Source organism: Schistocerca gregaria, chromosome 5, assembly GCF_023897955.1.
Source record: "Schistocerca gregaria isolate iqSchGreg1 chromosome 5, iqSchGreg1.2, whole genome shotgun sequence".
Lineage (NCBI taxonomy): Eukaryota > Metazoa > Arthropoda > Insecta > Orthoptera > Acrididae > Schistocerca > Schistocerca gregaria.
Genome location: NC_064924.1, coordinates 657,755,938 through 657,768,321, shown reverse-complemented (window position 1 = coordinate 657,768,321; position 12,384 = coordinate 657,755,938).

Sequence of the window (12,384 nt, the reverse complement as noted above, 5' to 3'; positions counted from 1 at the left end):
TGCTCTGGGGAACATTGACGTTGGCATTCATGGATCGACTGGAGATCGTACAAGGTACCATGATGGCCGCCAAAGAGTATCGCACACTGGTTGCAGACCGCGCACACTCCTTCATGAGGATCATGTTTCCTGACCACAGTGGCATTTTTCAACAACATAAAGCGCCAACTCACAAGGCCAGGAGCATGATGGAAGGTTCGAGGAACATAGTGGCGAGTTTCAGTTGATGTTCTGGCCCCCAGACTCTCCAGATATGAACCCGAGCGAACACATTAGGGATGTGTTTGGACGTGGCGTCAGAACTCATAGCCCCCCCTCCCCGCAATTAACAGGAATTATGTGACTTGTGCGTGCAATTCCTTCCAGCGACCTATCAATACCTCTCTGCTTCTATTTCACGACACGTAGTCGCTTTTATCCGTGCCAAAGGTGGCCACACCGGCTACTAGGTGGAAGGTTATAATGCTCTGGCTGGTCAGTATACACCACAGTGTTAAATTTTTAAAGTGTCAGGTTTCCCATCATCAGCACCACGTTCTACAACAGTGGTGTTCATGTATAGACTTTCGATTACCTACAATTGGTAAATATATGTCACACATAGGCAAATAACGGTAATGCAGTCACTACGATTTTGAGAGGTTCTATAACAAAAAACGTTAGCATAGAATGGGAGTAAGACTACTGCAGTTGTTATGTCTTACCTTTTCCTCCAGAATTTATGTAGTAGTTTTAATTTAGTTCGAATTCCTCTGAGCACTATGGGACTTCTGAGGTCATCAGTCCTCTAGAACTTAGAGCTACTTAAACCTAACCAACCTAAGGACATCACACACATCCATGCCCGCGGCAGGATTCTAACCTGCGACCGTAGCGGTCGCGCGGTTCCAGATTGTAGCGCCTAGAACCGCTCGGCCACACCGACCGGCTTTAATTTAGTAACAGCTACTCTATTTATATACAAACCTCTGGGTCCCCACCCCAATCTTTAGTCTTGGAAGTAAACTCAATAGTTGTTGGTGAATAAAACAACAGCCACAAATACTATTGAAATTCCCTTCGGGTTTGCTGAGGGATCCTAAAATCAACTTGACTCGATATTTCGGCGATCCCATTGGTCACCATCTTCAGGAGAATGCTGCTTCTGCTGATGAGTCTCTCTGAGAACTGACGTCCTATATAGGCCACCGTTCAGTACACAGCGCATGCGCTGCCCATCACGGTTGCTGCCCTCCAAGATACGGAGATGCCCTATATAGGACGTCTGTTTGCAGCCTGACTTCAGTTCTCAGCGGGACTCATCAGCAGAAGCAGCATTCTCCTGAAGATGGCGACCAGCTGGATGGCCGAAATATCGAGTCAAGTTGATTTTGGGATCCGGCAGCAAACCCGAAGAGACTTTCAAGACTTATTACGCCGGGAAAGCCTACGTAGTCACAGACACAAATACTTTTAAAATGTTTTATTTCAGTGCTACCACGTCCGCATTGAAATCCATATTGGATCTTGTGAACTCCACGCCCATTAATGATTATTGGTGGACAATGAAATCAACCATAAGTACTTTAAAAATCTTTACTTGTGGTTGCTAGCATTGTCCACCAGTAATCATTAATGGGCGTGGAATTCACAAGATCCAGTACGGATAAAACAGAACTCAATTGCTTCTTACAGAAATATTCGTACGCCTCTTGCTTATCGTCAGTTTTATCTCAAAATTTCAGCAACATCACATTGTATCTTTGTAACTGCAGAAGACACTGCAAAAACATTAGTGTAGTGCGGAACGGGAAATTATTTGGATATCGAAAGCAAAGTTGTCCGATTGCAACAAGCATTTTTTACGTATCTATGATAATAAATTAATTTCGAAGCAGCACAGGTGAATTTTTATAATGGCTTAGATGGTTCCTTGAAATTCTGTGTTACAGAATGATGTATTTTACGTTGATTGAAACAAAGAACATACGAACTCCGGTTATTTCTATTGTCAATTCAACAACAATGACAGTTTTATAATTCCATATAATATGAAAAATAAAAAACGAAGGCAATGGTAATATAGCGTCAGGCTCAAACACACACACACACACACACACACACACACACACACACACACACACACACAAAACACGCGCACACAGAGATGTTTTCTTACGACCACAAGGAAGTAGTAAAAAGGCCTTAGACTTCCGATGAAAGTTACTTACAAATCATTCCTTCTTCTTCTGCTTTATCGGTTCCAGATGGTGCACGTTTGGAATAAATATTACTCGGCGTTTACTGATATTTATAAAGTTAGATATGATTTAAGTAAAGTCGATAACAGCATCCGTTCGCCAACATCTGCTCGTAATAGAAACCAACAAAATTGGCTTTAAAGAACAACCGGAGGATCGCAGATTGAAAATTAACGAGCAGTTTGATGGTGAGCAATTAATCGACGTCCGAGATTCGACTTCCAGATAAATTAGTGCTCAGTGATGAGGCAGCTGTGGTCGGAAACATTCCTCCGAGCCGGGTTGTTGGAACACATGTGATAAAAAGGAGCTTTCGCTAATACGGGGCAACTGTACATCGTAATGTGTGCTATTGGTATGCGGAGGGCTTAAAACGAGTCAAAAGTACTCATTACGAAATATAAGCAGATTTTCAAGGTTTTGAGTTACTTTGATGTACAATGCTACAGAAAACAATTTCTGACGTAAATGCAAGGCACAAAAAGAAAGGTAAAGAAACTGTTTTTCCCTCTACAGTGAGAGCGCCTTGTAGCCATTAGTTTACTTGAACAGCGTACGTAACGATGCAATCTTGAAGGTAGTGTTTCTTCTCTCTCTCTCTCTCTCTCTCTCTCTCTCTCTCTCTCTCTCGCTCTCTCTCTTTCTCCTAAACCTGCTCTCAGCGCACCAATTACTTGAGAAGCAGAACTTTGAACAGCATCAGACTTCCAGAGATTGATTCGAAGATTCTCTAAGAGATCGATTCTGGAGAACAGGGAGGTTACAGCATTCGCTGGATCGTGGCCACTGAAAATGTTCGTCCACGAGGCGAGCCTTGTGTGATTGAGAGTTGTTGCCTTTCAGGCAGAAATCATAATCTCTCACACTTAACCTGCCTACTTTCGGTTTTCAAGTTAAATTGGGACTCTTTTATGAATAAAATGGTTTCCCATTGATTTTCAGCTGTGCGCAAGCTTTGTTGTGTCTGCGTACGTACCCAGCTCTAAATGAGCCGTGAGTGACACACACGCGATGAAATGAATTCAGTTTTTATGAAGCCATGGGAAGACGATAATCAGGCAGAGTCGTCATCTTATTCCGTTGAATAAAGCATAGCAAGTACCGATCATCAGTGCTTACTGTAGTCCTTGATCGTCCTTGATAGAGTTTCTCGGATCTAGAATCAAAGCTCGGACTCTTTTCTTAGTTTACTATCATATCTCTCCCAAACCGACATTTCCACATTCTAATAATTGCCAAACTGACTTTTCCCGCCGATAGAACTCCAACGCAGTGGTACATAGCAGTATTGATAATGTTACAGACGAAATGTTGCCCAATAAGCACCTCGTGTATGAGTTCACTGAATGCAGCGGGAGAGCGGTACAACGACGCTATGCTGAGCTGTTCCCACAACAACGTCAACCGCATCACAGTTGTTTGGCGTCTGTTACTTCTGTAGTATTTTCATAAGCAAACATACTACCTGCTGTTTATCACTCTTAGTACAGCACTGCCGGAAAAAATATAGAGGTAGAAACGAGCTGTACAGGATGCAAAGCAGTAGGGGGAAGAGAGAAGTGGGTAATACTGTTACCACGAGTGAGTGGAACAAGTTCGTTTCCAATGAATCGTAGAGCACACAGCGTCGACATTTACATGGCTGTGCAGATATTTTCAGTGCAGTACAGACACAAAGCCGTATGGGGGTAAGAAATCAAACGAGATACCATTACTCTGTAACGAACTCACCGGAGACCATAGGTCTCTTAAGTGTCCTGAACAACCGCTGAGGTGTTTTCGGTCAAGCCGATGTTCCCTCTGTACAGCGCCCAACCAGTTACAGCAACGACACAGTACAGGCAAATATGTAGCAGAGAGGTCAATCTTTAGTTTCCTTACCTAAGATATCGCATACGCTTACGCTTACGCTTCCTAGAAACATAATGAATCGATATTTGTCCCGCCGGTAAGGGGATTTCAGAAAGGAGGTGTGTAGTGGCAAGGGGATAAATGGGAAGAAGGGCAACCCATGAAAGAGCAGAGCTGTCCTCACCAATGATTCCTGAAGACAGCCAACGAGTACTTAGCTCGTCGTCATCTCCGTGTGCCTCGATAAAATATCACTTACAAATGGACAGCAGCGTGGAGGGAGACCAAGAGATGAATACACTAAATAGATTCAGAAGGATGTAGGTTGCAGTAGGTACTGGGAGATGAAGAGGCTTGCACAGGATAGAGTAGCATGGCAGCTGCATCAAAGCAGTCTCTGGACTGAAGACCACAACAACAGCAACAAGAAGTAAATATCACCATCTCGACCTCATATTTTAATAATAAAAGGGCCCACTTGGAAAATATCAACCCCAGTAATAGATCCTGCGTGCGAAAATTTGGGCCATAATTCTGAGAGTATGCAGTTGTGACCTCAAAGTGTACAGCTTCCACACTGAGGTGAGAGAAGTCATGCGATTCAGATGGCCGTAGTATCACCTAACGAGATATAAAAGGGCAATGCATTGGCGGACCTGTCATTTGTAATCAGGTTATTCATGTGAAAATTCACTCCTGGAAATTGAAATAAGAACACCGTGAATTCATTGTCCCAGGAAGGGGAAACTTTATTGACACATTCCTGGGGTCAGATACATCACATGATCACACTGACAGAACCACAGGCATATAGACACGGGCAACAGAGCATGCACAATGTCGGCACTAGTACAGTGTATATCCACCTTTCGCAGCAATGCAGGCTGCTATTCTCCCATGGAGACGATCGTAGAGATGCTGGATGTAGTCCTGTGGAACGGCTTGCCATGCCATTTCCACCTGGCGCCTCAGTTGGACCAGCGTTCGTGCTGGACGTGCAGACCGCGTGAGACGACGCTTCATCCAGTCCCAAACATGCTCAATGGGGGACAGATCCGGAGATCTTGCTGGCCAGGGTAGTTGACTTACACCTTCTAGAGCACGTTGGGTGGCACGGGATACATGCGGACGTGCATTGTCCTGTTGGAGCAGCAAGTTCCCTTGCCGGTCTAGGAATGGTAGAACGATGGGTTCGATGACGGTTTGGATGTACCGTGCACTATTCAGTGCCCCCTCGACGATCACCAGAGGTGTACAGCCAGTGTAGGTGATCGCTCCCCACACCATCATACCGGGTGTTGGCCCTGTGTGCCTCCGTCGTATGCAGTCCTGATTGTGGCGTTCACCTGCACGGCGCCAAACACGCATACGACCATCATTGGCACCAAGGCAGAAGCGACTCTCATCGCTGAAGACGACACGTCTCCATTCGTCCCTCCATTCACGCCTGTCGCGACACCACTGGAGGCGGGCTGCACGATGTTGGGGCGTGAGCGGAAGACGGCCTAACGGTGTGCGGGACCGTAGCCCAGCTTCATAGAGACGGTTGCGAATGGTCCTCGCCGATACCCCAGGAGCAACAGTGTCCCTAACTTGCTGGGAAGTGGCGGTGCGGTCCCCTGCGGCACTGCGTAGGATCCTACGGTCCTGGCGTGCATCCGTGCGTCGCTGCGATCCGGTCCCAGGTCGACGGGCACGTGCACCTTCCACCGACCACTGGCGACAACATCGATGTACTGTGGAGACCTCACGCCCCACGTGTTGAGCAATTCGGCGGTACGTCCACCCGGTCTCCCGCATGCCCACTATACGCCCTCGCTCAAAGTCCGTCAACTGCACATATGGTTCACGTCCACGCTGTCGCGGCATGCTACCAGTGTTCAAGACTGCGATGGAGCTCCGTATGCCACGGCAAACTGGCTGACACTGACGGCGGCGGTGCACAAATGCTGCGCAGCTAGCGCCATTCGACGTCCAACACCGCGGTTCCTGCTGTGTCCGCTGTGCCGTGCGTGTGATCATTGCTTGTACAGCCCTCTCGCAGTGTCCGGAGCAAGTATGGTGGGTCTGACACACCGGTGTCAATGTGTTCTTTTTTCCATTTCCAGGAGTGTATTACCGACGTGAATACGGCAGCAAGACGGAAATCAACAGACTTCGAACGGGAAATGGTGTAGGGTGAAAATGATTGAACTACATGAGAAAAACGTAAATTAGTTAGAAACTACGGCGTGTACACACTTTATTCAACATGTAAACGTCACTACAAATATCCGGATTTAGGTGATTACCTGTTCGATATGCCTGCCATCATTGGCGTTGGTGTGGCGCAGACGAACAGAGAAATTCTGCTTGAGCCGCTGACGTGTCGGAACATCGATGCTGTCGATGACCTCCTGAATGGCTGTTTTCAGCTCAGCAATGGTTTTGGGGTTATTGCTGTACATTTTGTCTTTAATATTGCGCCACAAAAAGTAGTCGCATGTGTTCAGATCCGGAGAATATGGTGGTCAATGGAGGCCCATGCCTTGGCCTCTGAGTACTTCAGAGCCAGAATGCTATCCACAAAGTGCTCCTCCGGGACATCAAACACTCTCTTGCTTCGATGGGGTCGAGCTCCGTCTTGCATTAAGCGTAATGTCGAAATCAGGCTCACTCTGAAAGAAAGAGATGAAATCATCTTTCAAAACCTACTCGTATCGTTCGGTAGTCAATGTGCCATCAAGGAATATCGCACCAATTATTCCGCGACTGGACACTGCACAGCACACAGTCATCCGTCGAGGGTGAAGAGACTTCCCGATGGCCAAATGTGGATTGTCAGTCCCCCAAATGTGCCAATTTTGCTTATTAACGAACACATCCAAAGGAAAGTGGGCTTCGTCGCTGAACCCAACCATTCATCCGCAAACAAATTTCCATCATGCCCCGCTGCCAACAGTGCAGTTTGAACTTCCCAGCACAAACCTATCAGATGTTAAGACGATTTAATTTCGTATAGTTCAATAACTGGCACCCCGTAGCTGCTGCTGGACGCATGGGGCATTCCACTTCGGAAAACGTTAAGGGACGCAATATTTCGCGATTCACGGTGTCAAGAGGATGCGGAAGGTAGCACGTTTCAGGCATTCAAATAGTTCAAATGGCTCTGAGCACTATGCGACTTAACATCTGAGGTCATCAGTCGCCTAGAAATTACAACTAATCAAACCTAACTAACCTAAGGACACCAGACACATCCATGCCCGAGGCAGGACTCGAACCTGCGACCGTAGCGGTCGCTCGGCTCCAGACTGTAGCGCTCAGAACCACACGTCACTCCGGCCCGCGTTTCAGGCATTACCTCACATCAACGACAAATCAGTGGCCAACGGTCTTCATTTAATGACCTAGAACAGCGGCGTTTGTATAATCAGTATTTACAGAGAAGCAGTAATGAGTGAAATAGCCGCAGAAATCTTCGTGGGACATACGACGGACGTATCTGTTAGGACAGGGTTGTGGAATTTGGCCATGACAGCAGACGACCGACTCAAGTACCTTTGCTGACAGCACAATAGCGCCTGCAGCACTTCCCCTGGGCTCGTGAAGATATCGGTTCGACCCTAGACCACTGGAAAACCGTGGCCTGGACAGGTGATTCTTGATTTCAGTAGGTAAGACCGGGTTGTAGGGTTCGAGCGTGACACAGATCCTACGAAACCATGGACCCAAGTTGTCAACAAGGCACTGTGGAAGCTGGTAGTGGCTCCATAATGGTATAGGTTGTGTTTACATGCCATGAATTAGGGTCCTGTGGTCCAGCTGAACCGATCATTGGCTGAAAATGGTTATTTATGGAATTCATGTTTCCAGAAAACAATGGAATTCTTATAGATCACAATGCGCCATGTCATCAGGCCACAATTGTTCGCGGTTGGTTTGAAGAACGTTCTGAACAAATCGAGCGAATGATTTGGCCATCGAAGATTTATGGAACATAATCGAGAAGTCAGTTCGCTCACAAAACCCAGCAATGACAACACCGACGCAATTATGGACGGCTATATAGGCAGCAGAGCTCAGTATTTCTGCAGGGGTCTTCCAACGACTTCTTGAGTCCATATCACGTTGAATCGCCGCAGTACGCAGGGAAAAAGAAGGTATTTAACGGTATTAGGTGGTGTCCCATGACTTTCCTCACCTCAGTGTAAACTTTCTCGCCCACCGATTGTTTGCCACTCGCTCCCCCACACTGCTGCCACCTACTGTCCGTGCGCGAAGTGCTATACAGCTGAGTGACAACCAGAGCCTTCTTATGCGTAGGATGCTGAATATATACACGCCTCAAAATCGAAATGAATAAAGGTAAGCAACCGAAGAAGTCTTATGAAATGAAGTTAATGATTTTCGATTATAGTTTCTCTTGCCAGTCATGTAGAAGAATAACGTATCTCCTGCAAATATACTTCTCTTTAACAGAGTCAGCTATAAAATGCAAAGTGAATAAAGCACAACGGCGATGTTAATAATCAAAGAGCGCTCCGATACTTCTTTAATGATACACTATTTCTTGCTGTTTATTAACACAGACTCGCAGCAAAAAAGTGTTCAGAGCAAAGACATCTCTTTACGAGCTTCCTTCAGACGACTGGTTTGATGCGGCCGCCCACGTATTCCTCTCCTGTGGCAACCTTTCCATCACAGAGGAGCACTTGCATCGTATGTCCTCAATTATAGGATGGATATATTTCTATTGTACGGCCAGGGTAGCCAAGAGCACTAATGTGCTGCTTCCTGGATTCGGGTAGGCGCGCCGGCCCTGGATCGACTCCTCCCGGCGGATTAACGACGAGGGCCGGTATGCCGGCCAGATTGGATGTGGTTTTTAGGCGGTTTTCCACATAACGCTAGGTGAATACTGGGCTGGTCCCCGCTTTCCACCTCAGTTACACGACTCACCATTTCTGAAAGTATTTGTATGGAGTGTAGCCATGTATGGAAGTGAAACGTGGACGATAAATAGTTTGGACAAGAAGAGAATAGAAGTCGAAATGTGGTGCTACAGAAGAATGCTGAAGATAAGGTGGATAGATCACGTAACTAATGAGGAGGTGTTGAATAGGATTGGGGAGAAGAGAAATTTGTGGCACAACTTGACCAGAAGAAGGGATCGGTTGGTAGGACATGTTCTGAGGCATCAAGGGATCACCAATTTAGTATTGCAGGGCAGTGTGGAGGGTAAAAATCGTAGAGGGAGACCAAGAGATGAATACACTAAGCAGATTCAGAAAGATGTAGGTTGCACTAGGTACTGGGAGATGAAGAAGCTTGCACAGGATAGAGTAGTATGGAGAGCTGCATCAAACCAGTCTCAGGACTGAAGACCACAACAACAACATACACGACTCACAGACATCTGAAAACGTTCGCACTATTGCATGGCTTACAATAGAAGCAGGCAGCTGGGGTACACTAACACCGTCTGGGGGGGGGGGGGGGAGATTTGGGGTGGCTACAGACAGGATATCCGGCCACCCTCTGCAACTAACACTGCCAAATCAATAGTAACACGGCCGAGCTCACGTGAAGCGGGATAAACGCCCCAAAAAAGAAAGAAAGAAAGAAAATGTATTGCAATCCGTGTCTTCCTCTACAGTTTTTATATTGTCCAGCTCTCTCTAGTATCATGGAATCCACTCACTGACGTCTTAAAATGTGTTCTACCGTGCTATACCTTCTTGTCTTCAGTGTTTCCCATATACGGCTTTCCTCACCGATTTTCCGGAGAAGCTTACCCTATCCACTTGTGACATCGTCAGTGTGGGGGCGATCTGTAGTATTGTGAACATTCTCAAGTGCCAAGATCGCTTACATTATTTATTCATATAGATGACTGGTTTCGGCAAATCTTTGTTGTCGTGTTCGGATCTATGTTTACATCATTACGCTATCTCCTCCATCAGAACAGCAAGTAGTGCTATACATTGTATGTCCCGTTCGTATCGTGAAATAGTCTGGAAGTCGGCATGTTAATTTTAAAATAACATCTACGTACGCACATATTATAGCACCGATTACAAGCGCTCACATTCATCGCCGCTTTACAACTGACAAAGTGAATGTGAGAAGTTGTAATCGGATCAGTAATACATGTGTACGTTTCTGTTGTTTCAAAATTGACGTGCCGATTTCTAGAGCAGCTCACAATACAAACATGGACATACATCGTATAGCACCGCTTACCGCTTTGATGGAGAGGAGAGTGTGAAGGTGTGAACATATATCCGAAGATGGCAACAGAGATTTACCGAAACGGGTCATTTACATGAATAAACGATTTTAGCGATCTTGGCAGGTGAGAATTTATTCAGTGTATCTTTCCTTACCAGTCCACCTAATTTTCAACGTTCTCCTGTAGCACCACATCTCAACTGCTTCGATTCTCTTTCTTTTCGGCACAAGTGATAGGTTAGAAATCGCGCACTTTGGCCAATGAAGAGTACATTTTACAAATGTCGTCAGAACAGTATTTCACAAATCTTTTAGTAGCTCTGCTGCGCAGCACTTTGCGCTCGAACACTAAGTGACTACAACTGGACGGAGCGAGTGACAAATAATCGGTTCGTGTTGTAATGGTACTTGAATTATTAACCATTACGGAACCTCACCTCAACCTCTCGATACCAGCAATATTCTACTGTGTTTATGTAAAATAGTTAACATATTTCTGTGACAACATTCAAATTTGATTTCATTAATGCAGAGGCAGTGTGATACATCGATATGTTTATATAGCAATGATATTATTCTTATGTGTATTGTTTCTTTTGTCACTATGATCTTTGTCGTACTTGTAACTCTGATTTTTCGGTACGTAAGCGGTTATTAGAGAGGGTCAAGTCTCGGTCGTTATCTTGAAAAGAGGCAAATTGTAATCAGTTTATGAAATGTGAACTTTAACAGTGAGGAAGATATTTTCAAGTATGTTTTATATTATGAAGTGATGTTTTGGAACGAGTTACGTGATATTGCAACAAAAGTAATAAAAAAAGAAGTGTAACTTAAATTCGGAGTGCTGATTACTTTTTTACATCAGCATTGTCCTAACATGCAAAAGTTTAATCTTCAAGAATGGTTTATGAAACGCATCTATAAAACTTTTGAATATCGCAGAATAACACCTAGGCCTCTTTGCATCCGAGATTGGAATCACCACCACCTAGATTTTCGACTGTTGAGCCATGATTTCACAACGAGGCCAGCGTGGGAAACACGAAAAGATGAGTGCCTAGTTTATCCATTATTTCAAGAAATGACTTTATTAACTGTGCTCTAATGACACCTGCCACATAACATAACTTTGTTGTTGCCCGAATCGCAATATTTAGCAGCGTGAGCAACACTACAATCATAATTAATTTTTGACCTTTGTTGTGGTAGTGTTGTTAGATTGTGAAAGTAATATAGTTGTAGAGTCACAACTGGGTACTATCAGAATTATGGCCAAACTGACGCAAGGGATCGATTCTTGGGGTTGATATCTTAAAAGTATGATTTTTTCCCCTTAACATATAAGGTCAAGTTGGTGATGTTTCCTGTTTGGTGTAACGTACAGTACCGCGAAGCGTGCAGGTCTGGCGATACTTAACTTCGTGCGCAGGTGTGCCCCAAACTGATTTTGGTTAGGAGGGTAATTATTGGTTCAGATGGTTCTGAGCTCTATGGACTACTCAGTTGTAAATTTGCTTTTTTTTTCATAGTTCCACACAACTTCCTCCTGTTTTCTCGATTGATCTGTGTTCCGTTTTTGAAGGCCTATCCACTGTGCCAATTTATAATTAAATCTGAGGGGGGTGCGATGGGGAGGTTCCCTTGTGAGCACTATATGACTTAACATCTGAGGTCATCAGTCGCCTAGAACTTAAGAACTACTTACACCTAACAAACCTACGGACATCACACACATCCATGCCCGAGGCAGGATTCGAACCTGCGGCCGTAGCGGTCGCGCGGCGCCAGACTGTAGCGCCTAGAACCGCTCGGCCACTACGGCCGGCAGGGTAATTATTGTTTTACTCTCTTCACGACAAATGTCCGTAGCTGGCCTCAGTGCAGCACGGGCGGTCTATGAGGAGCGAGTACGGTTCCACGCATCCACGGCTCAGTGAGCGGCGGAAGACTGAGTGCGTCTGCAGCAGGAAGAGTCCGGCGGCCTTGCCGGACACGGGAAAGCAATTAGCAGCCAAGAGGGGGGGAGGGTGCTCTAATTAGCGTCCCCGCGGCAACAAATGACGGCGATTTGTCTGCCGCG